This window comes from Saccostrea cucullata, unplaced genomic scaffold (genome assembly GCF_032062105.1).
Source record: "Saccostrea cucullata isolate Sc308-1 unplaced genomic scaffold, CSIRO_AGI_Scuc_v1 ctg327, whole genome shotgun sequence".
Classification (NCBI taxonomy): Eukaryota; Metazoa; Mollusca; class Bivalvia; order Ostreida; family Ostreidae; genus Saccostrea; species Saccostrea cuccullata.
The window spans coordinates 88,203-102,535 of record NW_026924594.1 but is presented as its reverse complement, the minus strand read 5'-3'; the positions used below and the strand labels follow the sequence as shown (position 1 = coordinate 102,535).

At 30.4% G+C, this 14,333-nt stretch overlaps 1 protein-coding gene and 1 long non-coding RNA gene across 2 annotated transcripts in view; both read left to right on the top strand.

Moving 5' to 3' along the window:
- Positions 1-3,893: 3,893 nt before the first annotated feature.
- On the top strand, positions 3,894-7,092 carry LOC134266793 (uncharacterized). The gene is made up of 2 exons (XR_009992037.1): positions 3,894-4,000; positions 6,051-7,092. It is a non-coding gene; the product is annotated as an uncharacterized LOC134266793 (long non-coding RNA).
- A 5,723-nt stretch (positions 7,093-12,815) lies between these two features.
- LOC134266801 (uncharacterized) overlaps positions 12,816-14,333 on the top strand; it is a 36,268-nt gene continuing 34,750 nt past the window's right edge. The window contains exon 1 of the mRNA XM_062749027.1: positions 12,816-12,963. The gene's annotated coding sequence lies outside the window, so the exon portion shown is untranslated. The remainder of the gene's footprint in view (positions 12,964-14,333) is intronic.

Below are 14,333 nucleotides of genomic sequence, written 5' to 3'. Positions count from 1 at the left end.
GTTTTCTCTGATTAGAGGGAGGAGCTACCATAATGTTATAGCAATGTGTCATGATCTTTTTTTTCTACCAACACATTTTCCTTTTTAACTTATTATTTTTTCTCCAAGAATTTGCTTGATCCCTCTTTTTGAATACATTGATTTAATAAATTTTAAGGATCCCGGAGTTAGAAAAGTTCTCCAGTTTGAAAGGAAAGTTGTTTTAAAAATGTTATACTTTGAAAATTTAGTGAATTAAAACTAAACAATTGGCCCTTGGGACACAATACTCACCTGTGTAACTTTGCTTCTTATCTGATAGACAAAAAGTTTTTTTTTTCTATTAATTTCCACATTCATTTGACCTTTTCTCAATAAATAAATGCATATGAAGTATTTTCAAATTCCAATTCATGAACATGGGATAGAAGATTAAGTAAGATATTTCAACATTGTCTTCAAATCAGACCGTTTAAAAATAATTGAATTTATTTTACATCTATTGTAATGTTTTTATAATAAATGTAGTTGGTCAGATAAAGAAAGGTTTACATAGTTCAAAAAGAAAACAGACTATTTTGAAAAGTATGATTTTTCAAAAATCACAGTTTTCATATACTTCCCTCGATATTCCATAGTGTATTTCTCTATGACCTAGATCTATCTATAAAATATAATTATATATTTAAATACATCGATGTAGTCTTAAAATTCATGTTTTGGGTTAGAAAAAATCAGATTGAAAAAAAAATCCAGAAGCATTTGCACTGAAAGAAAAACCTAGTGAATTTAAATAGTGTGTTTCGTAAATCGTGATTAGTAAACTTTCAGTTTACTGGTTAAGATAGTGAGTTGTGGAGCAGGGGTCGTATATATACTTAGATACCTAGTGAAAGTTACTCATCAATTCTAAATTTACTAATCTTATCTAGTAAATATACCAATATCTGGTAAAACTACTATTAAGGTAGTGATTGTATGGACAGTGAATCTACTACTTGTTTTTTTTACAGTGGGGGTTTCTCCCCCGAACACCAACTTTTTTTTTTCTGGACCCACAAAAAACCAAAGCCATGTAGCACATATTAACATATAGAACACCTTATTTATACTGGCTATATATGCTGGCTATATATTCTACTAAATATTAATTATTCATTTGTTATAATTTGTACATTTTATTGAATGGGTATTTTCTCTCATTCATTACATGTAACATTCCAGTCAAAGCCTTACGCCCTAATTTGTAAATGTAAACATAGTTTACGACAAATAATTCAACAAAAGTGTTAAACCTTGCCATATATATTCCCATGTTAACCTTTTCTTGGTAATGAGATCTCCGGGATTTCTGCAAGGGCCCTGAAAATCCCGAATTCTAGATTCTACCGGAAGCGCTGCAGCGTGTGATCTATACTAGTATACAATACGAGCCTCTGTTGGGTGGGTTATACTTGAGGAAGAGAGAGGTGAGTCGGTATATACTATAGTAATGTGTGGGGTTTTTTTATTGTGACGAACAGAATTTATACCATTGTAATTTTGTGAATAAGAATTAGCGTTGCAAATGCAAGTAGTCTTTAGTAATCCAGAAGTAAATTGCTTGTGTAACGAAGAAAAATGAACCCTGTCGAATATAATAATTTCTACGTAGTCTTTTGGTCGAAAATCAACGATCCCCGGGGTCACTTTTCGTCCTGACAACGGCGCTTTGGTGGGTGATTTGTGCAGTCACTTGAGCGGTAGTGGTAGAGGACTGGCAGATTAAGGAGATGTAGAGAAGGCGCATACCCTCTCTAAATTTTTAAATAATTTAGTTAAATTTATAGGTATATACATGTAGGTTGCATATTAAGAAACACTGTCATGATATGCATAAAAATACGTCAAATTTAAATTTATAGATAAATACAACATTTGGCTCCCTTGCAAAAAAGGACATTATTTTGCATAAATATAACAGTTGCTTTACTTGCAACATCAAGGGAAAAATCGTTTCTTTAATTAATCGTCTCATTCCAGAAAACTGTTCTTGATACGAAAATTTCCGAATCCATTTCCTACTAAAGATGAAACTTTACTTGTCTAAGTTTTTTTTTTTAGAAATTCTTTTAAATACCTTCAAATTCCTTGGAAAATGAAGGAGGGGCGGGTTTTTGTTCGGGGGAAAACTTGTGTTCAAAATGATTTTCCATCGGCAAGAAGTGTAAATGCATTTTCTCTTCTATGGCTGATGAATGCAACTAAAAGAATTTCTATAAGTGACAAAATCAGAGAAAGGCCTTGAAAATACATGACCGTTTTACGAATATGCATGTGTAGCTCTTTGATGTGCCAACTATACTATTTCAGCTAGTTCTAAGCATGTACATATAGCAGATGATTTTGAAAGTTTTGTTTTTGTTATTACATTCATAAAGATATTATGATGAAGACGATAATAAATATAAAATGTTCGACTAAATTTTTACTTTTTAAAAGATAGTTTTGCATAGGTTTGTGAAATTGAAGACCCCAAAATAGACCCCCCCCCAAAGTTTCTTTGTCTATTCGTCAATTGCACAGGTAAGTCATTTTAACTCAAAATAATTGTTTGTATATGTACTTTTGGTAACGTCCCTCTCGAGAATATTTACTCATATGAAGAAGCCACCACTTTTGGGTTGAGGGCTGCAAATTTTAGCCTATGCTCGGAACTCAGGGTCATTGAGCAGAGAGGAATTTTTTCATGTTGACACCTACTGCGATTAAGGATCTCGGTTTAAATACATTCTCAATCGAAGGACTGATCTACACGTCCTGCAGCGGATTCTAACCCGCGACGTAAGGATCACTTCCTTATTCCACGATTCCAGATCAGACGCTCTAACCATTCCACTACAAGATTCAAAATTAAAAAAAGAAGATATTAAAGAGGGATCAAATATAAAAAAAAATCCACAAACAATACAAATATGTGAACAGGGCATAAGACACGGAAATTCCAGAGGTGAATCAGGTTCATTTGAGTAGTAAGCATCCTCAGCCGACCGGTCACATCCGTCTGCATATATTTTTTATTAAATATTTTTGGAAGCTTTTTAAAAGTAAATATATTGTTCATTTTGAAAACAAATCCTATAAGACGTGTTTTCAGGCTACAGAGGCTTCATCACATTATATGCTGTGTGTAACATAAATACATGTACAAGTAACTAACAAAAGTGAAAGTGTTCAAATTACAGCTAAATTATGTAAATAAGTTTGACAGAATAGTTTCTAACGAGAACTTTTGCATAATTTGATTATTGGTATATATTTTACACTTCTAACTATTTTCTAATTGAAGAAGCTTTCACGACATATTTTCGTTGAAGACATTTGCCGAGTAAATGTCTAAATTTGAAGCACTTCCCCTATATATGGTGACGTCTCTATTTGAGTGAAAAGTTCTCGAATGGGATGTAAATCAACATACAATCAACAGAGATACGTTTTAAATTTCTTGATATTTACAATTAAATATAAATTTTACACGTGAAGGATCAAATCCCTTATATGCATGCCAATTTCCCAGGGTGTCGTTGTGTCGGATGCCAGTGCGCGGGGACCAAAAATATGGAATGCTCCGTGCACCTTTCAAATGTTTGGTTTAAATTTACTTTAAAAAATATTATTAATGCAAATTTAAGGAATCACTATCTAGTTTGGTTTGGTAGTCAGGGACATAAACGAAATATTGAACATGGAATGATTAATGCATTCAATCGTTAAACAAATGATCCCATGTTTCCATCTTTCGTTATTGTCGTAGCATATACAGTTGAAACAAAAATAGACTTTCTTTAAAAAATACGTTTGTGTTTATAGGTGGAAGTGTAACTACACTTGTAAAGTTAAATTTTACTTTTAAATCTTTTAACTTTAGGAGCTCCCCTGGACAAACACTAAAGACTTACTAGGGGGCTTAAGGAGTTTCAAAGACCTCCTACCTCTGAAAAAAATCCACTTCCCCTAAATTAAATTACTCGATTCACCAAAGGTAAGTACCTAAACATGTTTAAATATCAAAACTATAAAGATGTTCTTTATCATCAACCAAAAAACATAGTAATACTATAGTCCCCAGACCATATTAAGTGTTGAGACAAACGCGTTATATAAACACCACCATCATCATCATCATCCATAGAAGCATTATAACGTTAACATTGTTGACAATATCTGTAGTAAGGCTTGGAGCATATTGTCCTCGGTGACAGGTAACATGCAGGTATATTATTTTTCAACCAAAGAAAAAAAATGCCGATAGAACACAATATGTGCAGTGAAGGTACGTGCATATTGTTGCTGAGAATACCATCACACGGCTTCTTTTTGATTGTTGTTGTACCACAGAATGTTTTGTATACTTATGTCCATTTAAAATGTTCTACATGTATATGGCTCTGATTGCTCTGAGAGAAAGGAGTCAGTTTTTAATTTTAAAGTTTTACAAGCCAAAAGACCTTAAACGAAGATCATACTTATTGCCAAAATGTATTCATATGTATTTTGAAAATCTCGTTTGCAATTCGACTAATGTGTTTAAAAATGTTTTTCGTGTGAAAACATGAACACAAAATAAAATTTTATTCATTTTCAAACTATTTCAAAATTTTAAAATATTTCAAAATTTTAACTTTAGTCTATTCTCAGTTTATGATCGTGAGCCCATACCTGGTCATTATGCCAAAGGGTTATCGTTATGAGAAAATAACTTTGAATTTTGCAACGGTGGGTATGGCCGGTCGGCAGGGGATGCTCACTCCTGTATGGTACCTGGTCCCAACTCTGAGGATTTAAAGGTCAGTGTCAATCATTGCTGTTTTATTGATTGGAAAAGAAACTTAGAAAAGATAGATAACCTTGCTCACAAAACACACATATAAACGAAAGACAATCACTGCAGATTTAAAGTTACAAATATCACAACATATGAAATTTGCGTCACTATCAATTAGGATCTTTCACGGATTATGGAAATTCATCAAGAGCATTTACATTAATAGAAATATTAATCTTCAGGTATTGAATATCAGATAATATAATAAAGCTAATTTAATTATCGTGAAACTCGAAGAAAACAAATCACATTACACCATAAAGGCAAAAACTATGATGGGTATTTGTTTTGGCGGGATTAGAGGTCATGTAGTGCGCAAAGGATAACCATGCAAGTTACATATCACATTTCACGTAGTACTTTTTCATTAGTCCAAATCGAATTCATATTTGAAGTCAGTTTTGTAGGTTAAAAATGGAAACCAGGTAACAAAACATTCACAGAACACTCTTTCACACCAATAAGTATACCACAGCTTAACAATGCACGCTAATCTAATTTTTAAGATAATATTTGATTGAAATTGCTAATGTGAAATATACACAAAATTGCAAAAAAAGAATCTTTTTCAGATAAATAGGTTTAAAAATGTAGATAGTTTAATTAAAATATATGTTATTAAAGTGTGTTTATTAGCAATAAAAAAGTTTTAATGTATGTGCATGTTTAAAAAGTAAAATAACATTCCTGCACTTGGACATGTACACTCAATGCTTAATGGGAGAGGACTATCTAAGTTTTTGGAACTTGTGTCCAATCCCTTTGACATGGTGTCAATAAAATATGTTCAAAACAAAACAATGCTTACTTCCTTTAATAATGTCGTAAACGAAAGCTGTCTCGTAAATAGACTATGGCAGGACCTTATATATATACTTGCATCTGTTGGGTTTTCTGTCGGTTGGTCAACATGTATTTTATTGTATCAAATAACACCATGCATAGATTGGGTTTTTGATATAATTGATTTTTTTTTCTCCCCAAAAACTATTTAGATTTAAATGTACCATCTCAATATTGTTGTAAAAATAATTCTTATTGAAAATCAGTATTTTTTTATAATCAGGTGAATACATACGTTAAATCTCATTTATTTCATAATCTTTCACGTGACACAAAACGCACCGTGTGTGACAATAAATGTTTAATACTAGTATCTGAAAATGGGTTTTTGTGTGTTAAAAAATTAATACTGAATTATTTTCAGAGTGCAGTTTTGCAAATGACAGGAGTGGAATTTCATCACAGGATAACACCGGACATGTTGAACACAGAATAAGCGAATTTTCTGGTCGTAAATTGGCGATAAATCATGCCAAATCCGAACAATTTTACACCCATTTGAAAATGTTAAAAGGAAGCAGTTTCAATCCTGATGACGGTTAATGTTAATGATTATTTAATTTCAATAGGATTATTTATTAAAGACAGACTTCCACTCTTATTTAGTAGCCCCTATGAATGTAGTTTTTAAATCTGTACACATTGAATGACGAAAAAATTAGAAATCTTTCAAAATTCTTAATTTGTTTACGTTTCTTTATTTCTTTGGAAGCGCCAAAAGCTGACATGATTTATGGAACAATTAGCAGTGTTTTATTTATTATGATAAATACACATGTTAATTAATTTACATGAGAAAGAAATTTACCTCGACCTCACTTAATACTCTTGTATACCAATTAAATATTCAGAAGGAAAAAAGCTATCTTTCCGAATGCATTTTCATGATTTCTTACGTCTCTCCTTGTGTTTTATGTAAACACAAAAATTTTGCAGTCACGCAAACAATATAGCTAAAAAGGAGATATGGAGAAAGTGTGTTCCTAATGAGACCCAAAGGAATGAAATTAATTATTCTGTTTCGAACATCACTGCATGCACATTTCTTTGACGCCAATAGTTTTAAATTTATGCAAGCTCAAATGAAAATTTCATCAGCATGTAAATTTCGCAACGTTCATTTGAAATTGTAAATAACGGTGTGTGATTACAAGAACTCTACAGATCAGATAGAGTACTAACTGAATGTGGTAACAGACAAATGTTCCTTATAGATAGTAGAGCTTTTGTCTGAATACGTGACATGTTCTTGATAAAATAATTTTATATGTCGTTATCTTTTTTTTCATAATAGTGTAGGTTTTGTTCCTTAGAAATTGTTGTTGAAAACCTTTTATATGTATATATACCATTTTCCTCATGATAAACATAAAGAAGCTTATAAAATAAATTGTATATTCTTTTCATATTCTAGTTTTCTTTGTAAATTTCTCGAAGTTGTATTTTTAACAAAATAATGCTTCACGAAACACTTGATTTGAGGCGGAACTGATTTGGTCATGGAACCCCTGGGAGAAAAAATAAAAGATAATAATAAAATGTATTCATATCTTGTCATTGACAAATAAATAGAATATTTTCCGCTCCGTCTAATATTTTTTTTTACACCCGAACTTGAAAATCCAGCTCGTTGCATTATAAACCAAACACAAAAAGATATCTTAATTGAAATTACCGTCCACAAACATTGTTCCCAGACCAGAGACATTTGGATGATTATGTACACCATTAACCTTCGAATTTACGACTATATCAAAGTAAGAGTTAATTCATTTTTTGGAATAAACACAATAAAAATTGTTAAATTATAGACCAACTTAACCTTGTGAGTATCTGGAACGCATCAACTTTCACCTTTCTAAGGCTGTGTTATTTCGTTAGCAAAATTAATGTTTTCCTAAAATACTTTTAATGGCACGAGGTTTATATGTCTTTCAGATGCTTTTTTAAATAAAAAATTTGAAATTTCCTTACTTGCAAGGTTCGGTCATTTGAATCATACAATATGATATGATGTTTTAAAACATGCACCACTTCTATCTTTAGCAACAACCGTAAGCAGATAAACGTGTGAACAAATCAAAATTCATCTAGGAAAATAACTATTAAATATCAGTTTAATTCAATTTTTTACTGCATTGACATAAATAAATAAAAATAGCAATATATCGGGAAACACCATCAAAACATTATAAAAATATTGTTATTTTGCGTGTTCTATAATAAAATTGAAAGATATTTTTAAAATATCACACTATCTAGTAAATTGCCAATTTTTAGTCCAAAGTTAATTCCAAACAGTAATGCACCAAAACGTTATTTTATATACGCCTTCATGATCTTCCTTTTATTCTTCTATATTCTGACAAAATTTATTCCATTAAATAAATAGTTTGATTTTTAACTAAGTGACTGAACTTTTCTCTGTGAAACAGTTGTAAATATAAAGGGGTAAAATATTTCGTTGGGTTTATCAAAGATCAAGAAGTTACATCCTTAGCGAAGACAATCTAAACCTTGATAAATAAACCATATCTGGGGTTCAAGTTCTAAAAAACTAACTCTTTCTCACTGAGATTTTAATCAAGTATTATAGTCTATAATAAAAGATTAAAAGTATCAATGTTAGTTATATTTTGTTCGAGACTGGTTGCTTTAAATACTGTTTTGTTATTTATCAATAAATTTCTAAAATAAAGTCTGTTCAGATATTTTCAGTGCTAAAATTAGAATATACGAAATTGTATAACAATTATCAAGAAAACACTGCAGACGTTTTCCATGAATTACATACAAATCAATTTCAACAGAATACTATAGTACACCTTTGATAAACTGTACATTATAAATTTTGGATTTAAAAATAAGTAGGTAATTTTATCTTATTCCCTGTGTTTTCTGAGGCCAATTGGGTTATATTACTTGAACATGTAAAATCCTTTCAGTTATCTATTCTGATTGAAAGTTTATGTTTATTTATGGCCAACATTGAAAAGAATTATGTTTTTTCCTAATATTTCGGTATCAATAAGCAAATCTTGATTAGGTTTGTATAATTGTCCAGCATGATTGATGGAAGCTGAAAATACCAAATAACAAGTACGTTATGGCAACCTAATTACGTATGTTAGAAATGTAAGCGTTTAAATTCATTGTTTTGGGTATTTTTAGACACGTAACTTGCGTTTAAATTCTATGTTTTTCTTCATATATAAATTTTTCAAAATATTGTAAATATACACATACAATTCATGACTACTTTTGTACTGTTTATCTATGTTAACGTTAATCGATGTTTTGTTTACTTAATATTCAGAATAATAAAAAATAGATATAAACTGGTTTCATTTCAGATTTGATACACAATCTTTGTATATAAAATGAAAATATATTTTCCAGCATAAATTGTCTGTAATTTGAAGTTCAAACAAATTCTTAGTTGCAGAGGGATTGCAAAAAAATAATACAAAGAAAATCCCTTGCATTAGAAACGGATACATATGATACGTTAATATTTTTTCTGCGTGAATATCACTCAAGTTTTCCTAAGCAAACACAACACAATCTGTCTGCCACATTTATAATTCACAGTACCTGGCAATTTACTATATCTAAAGATATCCAAAATCACGTCCAATATTTTTTATAACGCTGAAATAGACTCCAAGCATTCCTGGCAAAAATTGTGACCACGTGTATTGGCAATTTTAAACCAATGAGAAGGAATGATATAGAAAAAGATTGAATATGCAATTTTAACAATCCACTCTTTCATGAGCAGATTAATGACGTGTTTTTTGATTGAGAACATCTTACATAATACGTTATTTATGCAATTTATTAGTCACCAACAATTTCTGCAATTAAAATTATTCCACATACTTTCCAGTTTGAATCACTCGTCCCTTCTTTTTTTTATTCCATTGAAAAATTATGCAATGTTTCAAAGATATCCACCAAATAAAGATTTTGGTTTATTTGTTTTTTCCCCTTTAGCGATGCTAGGAAAATGAACGAAAAATGTTGAATAAGTATAATTAACGTTACATTAAATATGTTCTAATATAAGTACTAGTCGACCACTTAAATAGAGCAATTGATCAAAAGGAACACCGAAATATTTAGCATATACAAAGTTTTATTTTATTGTAATGACTCTCTATATGGTTACTCCTTAAAATTCCCTAATTTAATGCAAAAAAGCACAATTCCATAAAAAGATATACGTTCAACAATTTATTGTTTATTTACTAATTAAACAGTGGTTTCTATATTATTTTCCCTAGCCAAATTGACCATATATAAACTAATGAATCAGTGCAGGTATAATTTAAAAAAAATCTTTTTTTCATTTTTCTGAAAAATCACTGTAAAAAAGATAGCAAGAATAATAATTTCATAAAAAAAATGTATAAATTATTTTAACATTCAAGTTCATAAAAAAATTTCAAATATATGTAACAATATTTATATAAATTGAAATATGTAACTTGGTTTTCTTGTATGACAGCCACACACAATTTCAAAGTGTAAAAATTTTCATTACGTATCTACAGAATTTGTAAGTTTACAATTCTTTTTATCTCTAAAGGCCAACCAAGAAAGCCCCAAAAATGAGGTTATGTGGTACAAATTTAACCACATTTTATCATATTTAAACAAACCATTATCAACACATTGTGACAGAGGATTAAATGTATGGTTACAGTCATATCTGAAGTTAATCGAGAATAAATTTTAACTATGTATCATATTTTACTAAATCCTTTACGTTGCAATTTCTGTTGCATATATTAAACAATCTTACATTGATAATATTTGAAGAATTATATTTTTCACTGATTGAAAACGAAGGATATGAAACACTGCAGCAAAAAAAAAAAAATACTGTAATATTGTAATGGTATTATTAGCGTTCAAATAAAAATCGAACGATAAAATATTATTTTACATAAATACATCTAAAAGTTAAAGTTTGTCAACAATCTTTTTTTTAAAATAATATTTTGTTTGTTCTTTTTTGGGGGGTATTATATGTGTTATTTTTTTTTAAACTGCAATACTTTACAAAATACTTTGATGGGGGTATCGCTGCTTTATATTTGTATATAATAAACTGCAATACACGTTCAAAATCCTTTAAATGCATTTGTTGTTTTCAGGTTGATATTTACATATTTTTCGCTTGAAAATATAAATTTCCTCCAAGTAAAAAGAGTTTAGACCAAAAATAATGATAAGAATATTTATGTGAATTTCTTTTTAATATTTAAGTAAAAGAAACTCATCACTGAATTTTAACAATCTTATTAAATATTTAGCACGTTAAAAACGCCATGCATTCATTTTTTAACATAAATTTTAAAATTTTAGAGCTCAATAGAAAAACGTTCTGGTTTACATTGTAAAGAAATTTTGATATAAATTAGTTTTTCTTTGCTCCCAATCTTCGTTGTTCAATCCGTCTGTGTGTGACATTCATTCATATCTCCTCGTGTTCACATCTCGCTCTGAAAGACATGCTTCTATAAAAGCAATTTATCGATTGTCTTGTAAACATTATCTTAAAATAGAAACAGCATTGATTAGACGGAGAGCATATCAATGACCAGGGTATTTCAGGGGATTAATTCCCCGCTCATCGAATGACCGCAGCACAACAAAATTTTACGAAGATCGAGGATAACAGACCATCACAATATAAACCTTTAGTACAACATTTGAATATTCATTTTTACCGCACGGGTAAATTTTCCCCCATCGAAATAACATATTTGCAATTTCCAAATAAAAAAAAATGTTTTAAGGCTTGATAGTTAGAATAAAATCATCCTTAATAAGCATATTTGTTTTGTTTTCTTTGCCAAAAAACCGTGCAAAATATTTTCCTTAAATCATTAATATCCCTATGGAAAACACAAGTTCAATTTTAATGATTTAATTAGTTCCTTTCGTACTAAAAACAGACGCATTATAAAATCATGTCTAAAATTTATTAATATAAATAAACAAAAATTACGTACAATATACATGTCTTTATTATTATTTTTTTGTGGAATATATCAAACCAATATTTAAAATTTAGATGCAGCATACTGAGGTTCAAATCTGACACATTTATACAGAAAAAAGTCATCAAAACAAATAAAAATTATCAATTCCATACCCTTATATGTTTCATGCATATTTAGAATTGATGTATGTCATGCATTATTTTTTTTTTATTTATGACACGCAATGTTTGTTTTATATAATGTAAACATAATAATGGAAATATATATTCCGAAACACAACTCTGTCTCTAAAGACAGAACATTTCATGAAAAACACCAATTAGAACAAATTTTTAAAATACTATTCTACTTTTTAATTTAAAATAACGCAAAACAAAATGCATACTGATTTTAACCTCAGCATTTTCGTACAAGATTCCTGAAATTAATACTTACGGTGAAGCGATCATAAAAGCGATATGAACACTACAAATAGACATATTGTTAATTTCAAATTTGCACATGGTGCCGCGAAGCAGCACAAGCTCACACGCTAAAAATATCCCTGACCGACGATTTCACCCGCATTACAAGTGGCGAGATTTGCTAGCGCCCAGTTTAGTACAAAAACTCTCAACTTTCAATTACAAACGACAGTGCTGGCAACTTAATACTCTCCATTGATTTAAAGAGATCAGATCCGCTGTGGCGTTGTCCATCATGAATAACCCATACAGCACTCCACGTGATTGTAATATAAATAAACAGTTTCTAGATCCCCAAAGCATATAGATTATAAGTAAAACGAGGTCACCACTTCAAATGATGGTGTTTGCGATAGTTATGCCTTGCAGAAATCTGAATGCGCGACTTCCATTAAAACACAAAAATGCTAAACATAAATCCGGGCTAAATGAATCGTTATAAACATGACCACATGCGTCCCGATTCGATTTGCAGAGTACCTTCGTTCCAGAGAAAGCTCTTCTCCCCTTCCAACACTGGTATTTGTTTACCAGAGAACACTGAAACACGTATGTAAAACGAAAACAGATAGATGTGTCCACGGGGGATTTACGGACAGCCAATCAAATCGCAGCTAACATTCTTTGCGAGAGACAACCCCGTACCAACAATAATTCAATGTGCCTTGCTTAGTAAACCGCGTCGAATGTGTATGATAAAATCGTTATCGCTCTGTACAGGCGCAGTTTGTGCAGACAGTATAGAAAACACTGGTATATGCTTCAAATGGATTTAACATTTACGGATTCTCGAAATAAGGTAAGAAAAGAGTTTTTTGATACAATTTATAAACAAATACACACATGACATTCCCTGAATCATACGTGAATCATGTAGATATTTTGTGACTAGAAATGTAAACAACAATTTCGGGGGGAAATTTCGCTATGTTCCGGGCAGGAATATATCGGAAGGATTTTAAAAGAGCAAAAACAAGTTTTGTATCCCGAGAGGGATTCATGTCAAACTTAAAATGAAAGAAGAAAATATCCGACTAAGGACGCCCTGTAGAAAAAAAATGGACTCTCATATTTGAAGCTACCTGTTTTACATTAACCCTAAAATATATAACCTTAAAGATGAAAATAAATGGAAATGAATTTTTTATAAAAATAATAATAAACAAAAAATAAATCATTGATTTTACGATTATCTCATCCAAGATACAAGAATCAATTATGGGAAAGTAGTTATTTGTAGCTGTTGATAAACCGGGCATTTTAAATGAAACGGTTTTGGTTCAAACAAAATCAAATGTCTCAAAATATTTCATTAGAATTATTTCATAGAGTATTTAATAGATTAATAAAATCAAAAAAAAAAAAAAGAAAGAAAATCCCTATCTCAAAAATAATACTTCGGAGCTTGCCTCATACATATACATACAAACATCTATACATGTATACCTTTTAATTATTTAAGAAATAGTGTTTAGGCGATTTGACAACCTTTTAATTAAATTCCGAAACTAATATACCTTGGTCAATTTAATTTTCTGATGAAGAACACGTAGCTGTTTTCCCCCGACACAACGACACAGACATACATCATTTCCCACTCAGACTTCTCATTTTTGCCTGAACACTAATAAATTCCTTGCCTACAATTTATTTTTCGTTAATATTAGTTGTTGTAGCCGTATCATTATGATTAATGTTTTAGCACTGAATGAATGATAAATTTAAATTATCACGTGTATGGATAAAATTATGACCTTCTTAAATTAATATCTATCAGAAAGAAAAAAATATATAAAGTAGATAATATTGAATCAATTGCTTCGTATGAATCGCAATGAATATATAGCGTGATATAGGGTAGTTCAGACATAAAAGTTATTTAAATGCTGATTTTGTTTTGTTGTCGGCTCTACCCATACAAAAGCCCCCCTATATTTTGAAAAACTGGGCAATGGTTAAAAATGATAGATAAAAACGCAAAAGTTTCCATGGTTGAGAAAGCCTGTCATGCGACACAGCTTAGGGTATCTACACTTGTGCGCTTTTTCACAGGCCTTCTATTGTACACGATCAACAGCGTTAAAAACCTGTTCTTCACACAGCCTGTATATTATTTGGATCAAAACTTTTAAATCATATACAAGGATGTAGTTTAAAATTAAAGTAGGA